An 11,921-nucleotide genomic window follows, 5' to 3' on the forward strand; every position below is an offset into this window, starting at 1 on the left:
CTCTGACCTCATAGGTAGCAATGAATATCCTAGTAAGAGCACCAGTGGAAGGGGAAGCCCTTGGTCCTGCTAAGACTGAACCCCCAGTGAACTCGATTGTTAGGGGGAGGGTGGCAATGGCGGGAGGATGGGGAGTGTAACACCCATAAGGAAGGGGAGGGGGGGGGAGTTTGCCCAGAAACCGGGAAAGGGTATAACCCTCGAAATGTATATAAGAAATACTCAAGTTAATAAAAACAAACAAAAAAAAAAAACAAAAAAAAGAAAACAGACTGAGCAAGCCACGGAGAGAAGCAAGAAAACAGCACCCTTTTGTGGCCTCTGCTTCAGGTTCCTGCCTTGAATTCCAACCCTGGCTTCCATCAGTGATGGGCTTTGACTGGGATGTGTAAACCAAACCAAACTTTCCTCCCAAGTTCTTTTGGTCAGAACGTTTTATCATAACAATAAAAAGCAGACTATGATAATATTATATACTTTTAAATCTTCTGCACAAAACAATCCTATACAACTAATGCAAGGAAATGCTTGTCTCACTTTACACATGGGAAAACACACAGAATGGAGACAGGGCTTGTTCATAGCCACACACATCGGAAAGCAAAGAATCACAATTCCACGCAAATCTGACTAACTCTGAAGTCTGTGTGTCCCTCAGGACTGCCCTGCCTTTTCCCATGTGAGTCATGATGACTCTTTTCTTCTGGACATTGTCTGAGGGGAGAAGGACAGATAGGAAGTCATCTATAAGAAGACTCCATGCTGCTTTTGTGAGATTTGGTTACTGGTACAGTTTGACTATGACATACTTCCCAAGGTCCACATGCTAGAGACTTGGTCTTGGTTCATGATGCTTCTGGGAGTGGCAGAAACGTAAGAGGTGGGGCTTACAGGAATAATGTTAAGCACTGAGAATGTCCCCTTGAAGGGGACAGTGGGACCCTGGTCTCTCTGCCTGTCTCGAGCAGCTTCTTCCAGCACAGCTTCAACTGAGCTGTATTGCCTTACCACAGGCCCAAAGGCAATGGGGTCAAATAAGCATGAACTGAAACTTCTTAGAGTGTAAATGAAATAAACCTTTCCCCCTCAAAACTTTATCATCTCAGGCATTCTGTCATAGTACCGCAAAGCTGACTAACACAGTTCCATACTCCTATTGCTCTGGTTGCTTCCTTTTTCTTTGACAGAATCACTATTTGGGAGTACCACGAAGGTGAGGAGGGTGTCCAGAGTCTAGAACCAGCGTCGGTAGCAGCTAACTTCGGCTAGCTGGTCAGAGACATGGTAGGAGAGACAAGCTGCTTCAACACAATCCCAGAATTCCAAGGAGGCCTTGTGAAGGAAGACGGAAACCCAGCTGCACACCCAGATTTGTTGTAATGTGGGAGCAGCAGGGTCTGCACCTCTGTTTCCTCATCTATAAGGCAGAAGAGACTGAATATCACCATGGTTTCCTAATGTGAAGCCCTGAGGATTCACAAGGCACAAACTAAATGCCGCTCACAGGCGGCCTGAAATAGCCTTTCGACCGCATACAATGTTATTACAGAATAAAAAATGTCATTCTAGTCAATTCTCCTGATCAATGCAAAAAGAAAGTTTTGTATTGGTTGTTTTTCTCAATTACTTTTGGTTAGCTCGTAATTTCTTCTTAAAACTTTAAAAATCTGCGTTTATTTTACCAATATATTATTACATCCAGATTTTTACCATTACCTTCCAAGCAACTGATGTTTCCCCCCAATTACTATAACATTAATTTCTTTTTAAAGTTTTAAGTCTAAGTTGGTTTAAATACAGAACAAACGTGTGGGGTTTTGTTTTCTGAGTAGCTACTATAGACCCTAAACTTCACACGGTGTTGTCTAACAAATTTAAGAATCATGGTGTGTCAGTGGAAGGGGAAGCCCTTGGTCTTGCTAAGACTGAACCCCCAGTGAACTAGATTGTTGGGGGGAGGGCAGCAATGTGGGGAGGGTGGGGAAGGGAACACCCATACAGAAGGGTGGGGGAAGGATTAGGGGGATGTTTGCCCGGATACCGGGAAAGGGAATAACATTCAAATGTAAATAAGAAATACTCAAGGTAATAAAAAAAAGAAATTACAAACAAACAAACAAAAAAAGAATCATGCTGTGTAAATGGTTAACAATACAACTGCAGACAAAGTAGTTTGCACGCAGTCAGTTGCCTGCTTTTGTTTGTGAAGCAAATCTTTCTGATTCTCAAGACAAAGCTCTGTCTACAGTGTACTCAGCCCCACCCCCCATCTCCTCTCCAGGTTCTAACCCCTGAGCTACATTCACTCAGGTGAAACCACCAGAGCCACATCAGGGAACTTGCTCAGACTTGGGCTTGCAGGCTTCTGGTGCATGGGTGTGGCCTGTGACTTTCTCTCTTGGTGTGGCTTTATCCAAGGTCTCCTCTACTCTCCCTAACCTTGATGTCTGCCTCAACTTCTGGGCGCTCGTCTTTCCTTTCATTCTGCTCTAGACGACGGGAAAGCCACACCCATCCGTGTTAGATCTTGAGTACTAGTCTAGATGTAGTCTAGAGCAGGGCAGTGGAGCCCACATTTAACCCCAGCGCTTTGGAGGCAGATTCAGGTACATCTCTGAGTTGGACTAAAAAGCACCAAAACTAAGCCTAGATATAGTTTTATGAATAAAGCTTTAAAGTTTGCCCCTGATGTTTGACACTATGTATTGAAACTTTCCATTGTGTGTCTTTTAAAAACAGAACAAACACCTAGGAATACATGTACAGACAGTGTTGAATATCCTAACCCAAGAAATCGCAAACACCTGCCCTGTATGAATATGTGTGTGTGTTATTCTGTATCCTAAAATATGTAAATTTATTGTGTAACAAAGTTAAAATGTATTTTTAAAGGGAAAGGAAAGGGCCAGAGAGATGGCTCAGCTCACTGGCTGCTCTTCCAGAGGTCCCAGGTTTGTTTCCCAACACCTACATGGCCAGTATCAACCATCTGTAACTCCAGTTCCAAGGGATCCAATACCCGTTTTTGTCCTCTGTGACAATAAGGCATACATAGGCATACATAGGCATACATACAGTACACTGACATATATGTAAGCAAATACCGACACATATAAAATAAAATAAAAATAATTCTTTTCTTTCAAAAAAAAAAAAAGGACACGTGCTCCACTATGTTCATAGCAGCCTTATTTATAATAGCCAGAAGCTGGAAAGAACCCAAATGCCCTTCAACAGAGGAATGGATACAGAAAATGTGGTACATCTACACAATGGAATATTACTCAGCTATCAAAAACAATGCCTTTATGAAATTCATTGACAAATGGTTGGAACTGGAAAATATCATCCTGAGTGAGCTAACCCAATCACAGAAAAACACACATGGTATGCACTCATTGATAAGTGGCTATTAGCCCAAATGCTTGAATTACCCTATATGCCTAGAACACATGAAACTCAAGACGGATGATCAAAATGTGAATGCTTCACTCCTTCTTTAAAAGGGGGAACAAGAATACCCTTCGCAGGGAATAGAGGGGCAAAGATTAAAGCAGACAAAGAAGGAACACCCATTCAGAGCCTGCCCCACATGTGGCCCATACATATACAGCCATCCAATTAGACAAGATGGATGAAGCAAAGAAGTGCAGGCCGACAGGAGCCAGATGTAGATCTCTCCTCAGAGACACAGCCAGAATACAGCAAATACAGAGGCGAATGCCAGCAGCAAACCACTGAACTGAGAATAGGACCCCCCGTTGAAGGAATCAGAGAAAGAACTGGAAGAGCTTGAAGGGGCTCGAGACCCCATATGTAAAACAATGCCAAGCAACCAGAGCTTCCAGGGACTAAGCCACTACCTAAAGACTATACATGGACTGACCCTGGACTCTGACCTCATAGGTAGCAATGAATATCCTAGTAAGAGCACCAGTGGAAGGGGAAGCCCTTGGTCCTGCTAAGACTGAACCCCCAGTGAACGTGATTGTTGGGGGGAGGGTAGCAATGGGGGGAGGGTGGGGAGGGGAACACCCATAAAGAAGGGGAGGGGGAGGGGTTAGGGGGATGTTTGCCTGGAAATCGGGAAACGGAATAACATTCGAAATGTAAATAAGAAATACTCACGTTAATAAAAAAATAAATAAATAAAATAAATAAAAAAGGGGTGGGGGACAAGAATACCCTTGAGAGGTAATAGGGAGGCAAAGTTTAGAACAGAGTCAGAAGGAACACCCATTCAGAGCGTGCTCCACATGTGGCCCGTACATATATAGCCACCCAATTTGAAAAGGTGGATGAAGCAAAGAAGTGCAGGCTGACAGGAAGTGGATGTAGATGTCTCCTGAGAGACACAGCCAGAATATAGCAAATACATAGGCGAATGCCAGCAGCAAACCACTGAACAGAGAATGGGACCCCTGTTGAAGAAATCAGAGAAAAGGCTGGAAGAGTTTGAAAGGGTTCAAGACCCCATATGAACAACAATGCCAACCAACCAGAGCTTCCAGGGACTAAGCCACTACCCAAAGTCTATAGATGGACTGACCCTGGGCACCAACCTCATAGGTAGCCTAGGTAGCCATGAATAGCCTAGTAAATACACCAGTGGAAGGGGAAGCCCTTGGTCCTGCCAAGACTGAACCCCCAGTGAACGGGATTGTTGGGGGGAGGGTGGTAATGGGGAGAGGATGAGGAGGGGAACACCTATATAGAAGGGGAGGGGGAAGGGCTGGGGGATATTGGCCCGGAATCAGTGAAGGGGAATAACAATCAAAATGTAAAGAAGAAATACTCAAGTTAATGAAGATGGAAAAATAAAAGAATTCATTTGTCATATGACCTCATGCTGAGAACAACCCCAGGTATGTAATCAGAACCAAGTGTGGCAGGGTGTGAAGATATGACTGAGTATTTAGAGAACTGGCTGCCTGCCATTCAATAGAACCCAGGTTTCATCCCTAATAGCAAAGGCCAACTCATAACCATCTGGATGCCAGTCTCATGGGATCTAATGCCTTCTTCTGGCTTCTGTGGGCAACACACCTGGCAAGTAGTGTACTACACTATACACATGAGGTGAACCAGTTTTCTAAAATACGATTGAGACAATGAAAACCAAAACGAGAAAGATAAGGTTTTCATCGCAATTGGAGAAACAGTGAAGTATCTCAAACATCAAGCTTCTGTACTATATTTTACTCTCTTTTACTTGTGTTGTGTCCTGTTACATAGTTACTGCTGTATTTAATGTTCCTAATGACATTACACTAAAACAAAACCTGAGGGGCTCTACTTAGTCACACTTCTTATCTCATTCTGAAAGTTCTGGAAAACTACTGTATTTTCTCCTCCCATGCATCTCCTCCTTCTGCCCCTTGTGCAATTAAAAATAGATTCTATATTAATACTCTATCATCTGAGTGAGTAGTGGTTCCCTCAATACTTCTCATTCTTTCCCATTTCCTCTTCCATATAGATCATCTAACTCTCTGTCTCTCATTACGAAAGGACAGCTTTCTACAAGATAACAACCAAAATTTGAAATAAAACATACTAATATAAAACGAAAACCATCATATCCAATTGGACATGATCAACCAACAGAAAAATATAAAAGACCCAAGAAAAGCACAAGATTTAGAGGCTCACATGTTCACACACTCAGAAGACCCATAAAAGAACTATAGTACAAGCTAAGTTATATATACAGACATCTCTGAAGGCACTGAGACGGCTGCCTCAGTCTGTTAGTTAAAGGGGATTCAAAGGGTTTTGCTTTCCTGATGTCTTCCATCTCCTCTGTCTCGATCACTCATTCTTGTTATCTTCCTTGGGGCTTTCTGAACTCTGAGGGCATGGATTCAATGGAAGCATCTCAGTAAGAGCTGTGTGTTTTTAAGATCTCTGTTTTCTCTCTCTCTGTGTCTCTGTCTCAGTCTCTATCTCTCTTTCTGCATAATGTCTGTCTTTTGATCTCTATATTTGTTCAAAATCTGCTATAGGAAGAAACTTCTCTGATGATGACTGAATATCTTTTTGATTAAGGAGATAACAAAGGATTATTGGGAGTTATTTTATTGTTACCTTGTCTTAAAGACCAGTTCTTTTTGGTTTTATTCCAGGCCACTGGTTTATATACTGTCTGATTTGTGATTACCATTTCAGTCAGTATTCTTTTGCTGTAAAGAGACACCATGACCACAGCTCCTTTTATGGAAACACTGAATTAGCCCTTGCCTACAGGATCAGAGATTTAGTCCATTTATATAGGATGACGTCATTATGTAGGTAAAAGCAGGTGCAAAATCGACCGAGGCCTGTCTTTGGACGAGATGACAAGAGGATGGGCAGGACGAAAGTTTTAGAGAGGAGAAAGAGATTGGAAACAAGGGAGAAGAGATTGGAACCAAGGGAGAAGCAGCCGAGAGATCCCGGAAGAGGATGATAAGGTTTTTCTCTGTATATTCACAAGTTTTTATGAATATGCTTGAGGGATGCTTGTGTACAGCGCTTTGTATGTCTAGGTGGGCAATTGCATATTATCAACTGGATCAGAGGTTATTGTGTTGTGTGTTCTGTCATGTGGTGATTTAATTAAATTGAAGAGATTATGTGGTTGCTGGAGACACTGGGCTGCCAGGGAATTGCGATATGTTTGTCTGGCATGGTGGTAACATGCCTTGGGAACTAGATTAGAAGACAGATTGTTGCCAGGCTCAAAGAGTAGCCATTAGCAATGTGATATGAGATAGAGCAAAACAGGTGAGAAGATTTGCTCACTGAGATGAAGATATCTATCAGATATCTTGGGGCACTACTGTGTGGGATCTAGTGCAGGGTAAAAGAAACACATTAATTTATTATTACAGCAACACATTTGTATCAAGGCAGGAAGAAGGATGGCAAGAAAGCATACAGAGTACTGGAGATGTAGCTGAGCATTCCACATCCAGAACAGGCATCAGGAAGAGAGACAGACACTGAGCCTGGCTTGAGATTTCGAAACAAGAAACCCCACACACAGGGATACTCTTTGTTAATCCTGACTTTCATCAGAGGAAACGAAATTAAACATTGGAGGCCAAATTTAAGAGATGAGAATTCTATATCTTGATACAAACCTTGTCAGGATGAGATTCAGTTCTGCAGGCAACCATGGATCTTTTCCTGACTGGTCAGAGCTTGAGCACTAGGTGTTGTGACAAATCTCCAACACTTCAATGCCAAAAAGACTCCCTCAAAGACCACCTACCCATGACATACTTCCTACAACAAATCCACCTCCTTATGGTGCCATTTTACATGGTCCAAGCCTATTCAAACTACCACAGACATCCACCAGATTTCCTACAGCCAAGTGGTCCTTGTACATTTAGATGACTTCCAATGACATCTAAGACCATGGTCATCTGCAAGAACATCCAACTTTGACATGGCCTATAGCAGCAGAACACGTATACCGGCACAGGTTCCAATGGCATCACAGAGAGCATAATGGTGGTTTGAGGAGGTCCAATTCAGAAAAAGAAATGTGATTCTTATTGGACATCCTGTCATTGCTCAAATTCCGGGTGATTCTGCAGCTAAGCAGCCCATTTGGAGACTGAGTCTGCACAACCTCCAAGCTGCTATACACCACCCTGATGGCCCTATTCAGCAATGACTTATCCCAACCACTACCACTGAAAGCCTTCTCTCACAACTGTCACTGCCATCCCATCTCCAGTTCTGCCTCTCTTCACCATGTAATTATTGCTCTGTTCCTCCATCTTTCCCACCTCTCCATCCCATATTCATTTGTCAGAGGGTCACTGTGCCACACAGTATGTATCTATCTCTACCAATCTCAAAGTTCTTTATATGCAAATAATCATTGCAATGAGTTGTTGGTCTTGTTCAAGTTTTCTGAAACATCCAAAGTATTGGACCGTTGCTGATACTCTTCTCAGATAGTCTGCTGTTGCCCGGTCTCAGGGAGATCCTGTGGCAAGCCAGGCATTTGGGGGCAGGTTCTATGTCAGCTGCAAGTGCTGCACACCTCTCTGCCCACCTGAGGCTCACAGGAGTGGGGAATTCACTAGGCTCGTGGTATGTGCTTGTTGCCTGAACAAAGCACCAGTGCCCTGTGCTCTGTCTCCCTTCAAGATGAAAAATGCTAAGTGAAGCTGCAACTGTTTTGTAGTAAGAAGCAACAGACAGGTATAGGACAAGCCCTAGTTAGTAGAGACATCCAGTTTTGCAGGACTGGCTCTTCCATGCACTTCATCAGCTCACAAATGAAGTAGATGTTGTGATGGATTAACTCAAAGTAGTGGGTCTGGGCCTGCATGACAGTGAAGATTTTTAGTCCAGGGATTTTTACACATGGGCCTTCTGCAACTCATGATAGCACAGCCTTTCAGTTCTGTTTAAAAACACCTGAGTAATACTCCATTGTGTAAATATACCACATGTTAAAAAATATACATTTGGCTGTTGAAGGATGTTAACTTCGTTTGCCATTTTTTGGCTATTATGAGTAGAGGAGCAATAAATATGTTTGACCATGTGTCCCTGTGGTAGAATGAAGCATCCTTTGGGCATATGACCAACAGTGGTGTTGGTGGATCTTGAGGTAAATTGATTCCTATCTTTCTGAGAATTCACCATAAGAATTACATAGTTGCTGTAAAAGTTTGCATTCCTACTAGCAATGGAGGACTGTTCTCCTGGGTACACATTCTTGCCAGCATGGCTTGTCCTTTATCTTACTGACCTTGGCCTTTCTGACAGATGTAAGATGAAAACTCAAAGTAGTTTTGATTTGCACTTCCACTTCTTTAAGTGAATCTCAGCCATTTAAAATTCCTGAATTCTCTATTTATACCTATACTCATTTTAAATTGAGTTACTTGGTGATATGTATAAATATCAAGTGTTTGGTTTCAGACCCTCGGTGAAGGGACTAAGATGCATGTTTTAGATGTCAAAAGAAACCATGCCTCCAGGTTCTTCCAGCGTCCCTCATTTCCTACATGGCATACTCTGTCCTCAACATTGTACATTCCAGCCCAGTTTTTAGGTTGCCCTTCCCCCAGATGCTATTTCCTTTATAACACACACATTTCTCATTCTCTCTCTCTCTCTCTCTCTCTCTCTCTCTCTCTCTCTCTCTCTCTCTCTGTCTCTCTCCTGACTTCTTCTTTTAGAGTATGTGCCCTTTCTCTCTCTCTCCACTCCCCTCTTCTATGGCAATTTCCCTGGCCTCCTGCCTTGGGGCCAGTGAAATTGCCAGCCTGAGAGCAGCTCCCCAGTAAACCTGCCTTTAATATATTCTATTCTGACTTGAATAGGCTCATTTCACCAGCAAAGAAATAATCTATCATCAGGTTTCTTGATTTAAAAAAAAATTACATCCTCACTATCAGGCATAGTCAGATGTGCAATTAGTCAAATCATTTCCCATTTTGTACACTCCTGCTATGTACAAATGACAGTGTCTTTTGCCTTACAGAAGTTATCAGTCTTATTAGGTCCTACTTAGTAATTGTTGACCTATGTGGTAAAACTACTAATGTTCTGTTCAGAAAGTCTTATCCAGTGCCAATGAGTTCAAAGATATTCCATACTTTCTTTTCTTGTTCAAAGATATTCCCCACTTTCTTTTCTTGTTTCAGTACCTGGTTTTATTTTGAGGTCTTTGATCCTTTTGGAGTTGAGATTGTGCGGGATAATAGCTATGGACATATTTGCACTTTTTACATCTAACGATTTAGATTGACCATCACCCTTTGTTAAAGGGGTTGTCTGTTTTTCGGTGCTTATTGCTCTTTTTTTAATCAAAAATCAATTATTGATACTCGTGTGGGTTTACAGCTGGGTCTTCGGTTTGATTCCCTTGATCAATAAGTCTGTTTTTATTCTGATTCCATGTGGATTTGTAGGCTCCCAGGCCCAATTATGGACAGTAGAACATTATCCATACCCTGGACTTGTATCAGAGAGCATGGTCTTAGTTATGGTTTTAATGATGTAAACAGACACCCTGACTAAGGAAAGAATTTTTAAAAATTGGATTTATATTTATTTACATTTCAAATGATATCCCTTTCCTGGTTTCCCATCCATAAACCCTCTATCTCATCCACTCTTCCCCTTCTTCTATGAAGGTGTTCCCCACCCCACCACCCACTCCTTCACACCTCCCCACCCTGACATTCCCCTACGCTGGAGGGTGGTCCAGCCTTGACAGGACCAAGGACTTTCTCATCCCATTGGTGCCCAACAAGGCCAAACTATGCTATATATGCAGCTGGAGCTTAGTCTGTGACTAAGGCAACTCTTAAAAGGGTCACATTTAATTGAGGATGGCTTACAGATTCAGAAGTTCAGTCCATTATCATCAAGGCTGGAGCATGGCAAGCCCCAAGCAGGCCTGGCACAGAAGGAGCTGAGAGTTCTACATCTTTATCTGAAGTCTTCTAGGAGATGCCTCCAGGTAGCATGGTGCTATTAAAGCCCCCACCCACAATGAGATACTTCCTCTAATATGGCCACCCTTCCTCCAATGAGGGCCCACTTATTTTTTTTTATAATTTTATTTGTCCATGTGTTGTTGATTAAATTTGTTCTTGAACAATTTAATTTATGAACATAAGTCAATTCTTTTACTGTTACCCCTACCATCCTGTCTCCCTTTCATTTCCGATACCAGCCCTTCCTCTCCACAAGTCATTTTCTTAGATTCATTAACGATGTTTTTGTTTATTACTGTTTTGTGACCCATTGAATTTTGCCAGGATTATTTGTGTATCTATGGCTTAGGAAATATGCCTTAAAAAGCCTAGTAGGTTTATGTTTGGAAGACAACTAAGGACAAAGATTATCCTTCTGTGATGGTTTGTATGTGCTTGGCCCAGGGAGTGGCACTATTTGGAGGTGTGACCTTTATGGGTTATGTGTGGAAGGACACACTTCTTAATAGAGTCACTCCCTTGGCTAAGCATATTCAAAACATCATAGCCATGGAGAGCAGAAGGCCTTACATGCCCTGAATCACCAGTTACAGATGATTGAGAACCTGTATGTGTGTGCTGGGCACTTAACAAGTGTTCTCCAAGAGAGTAAAAATTGTCTAGTATTCTTTCTAGTTCCACAAAATAAATATTACAGTTAGGGTTTCATTGCTGTGAAGAGACATCAATCTTTGCCCAAACTGGGCTCTTTTCACAGCTGAACAACATCAGGTAAAGTGATAGGTAAGCTTTTACTTTCTTCATCAACCCTGTTTGGGTATATTTTCAAACACCACATCACTTCGTTATTGGCAGCTGATAAGAACATTGGGCTTGTAATATATTATTCCATTCCCTCAACAAGAAAAGAGAATTTGCTAATGGACCACCTGTAGCAGAATTTTTCATTACTGCTGTGTGTGTCATACCAGTTCTTGACATCCAGGTCCCCTGACATTTCTGCTTGAGGTACTTTGAAAGTAAAACAGGAACCTGAAAAGAAGAACTCAAAATTATTTACTTTTTATCCTACAGTTATCAATATTTTTTAGATTTAAATTTTAATTTCTCCTAAATTGCCCCTTCTATTTTGTTGAAAACTTGTATCTCTCTAAAATTTTCTGTCTAGACTTCAATATTAGTTTTAGACAAAACAATCCAGGCTACTGTAGCTGTTAAATCATTTTGAATCTCTCTCTCTCTCTCTCTCTCTCTCTCTCTCTCTCTCTCTCCCCTCCATTCTCCTCTCTATTCAACTCCACTTCCCATGCTGTAGAACAACTCTATTCTAAGTCTGTATTATGCCTGGTACCTCATGGAGAAGAGATGCCTCAGCATGGGCCTGTCAGGGTACCACTCCCACCCACACCATACATCAACTCTAACAAACATATCTAATCAACATGTTGCTCTCCAAAGCTATCT

The sequence above is a fragment of the Rattus norvegicus genome, chromosome 2 (genome assembly GCF_021556685.1).
Source record: "Rattus norvegicus strain SHRSP/BbbUtx chromosome 2, alternate assembly SHRSP_T2T, whole genome shotgun sequence".
NCBI classification, from domain to species: Eukaryota; Metazoa; Chordata; class Mammalia; order Rodentia; family Muridae; genus Rattus; species Rattus norvegicus.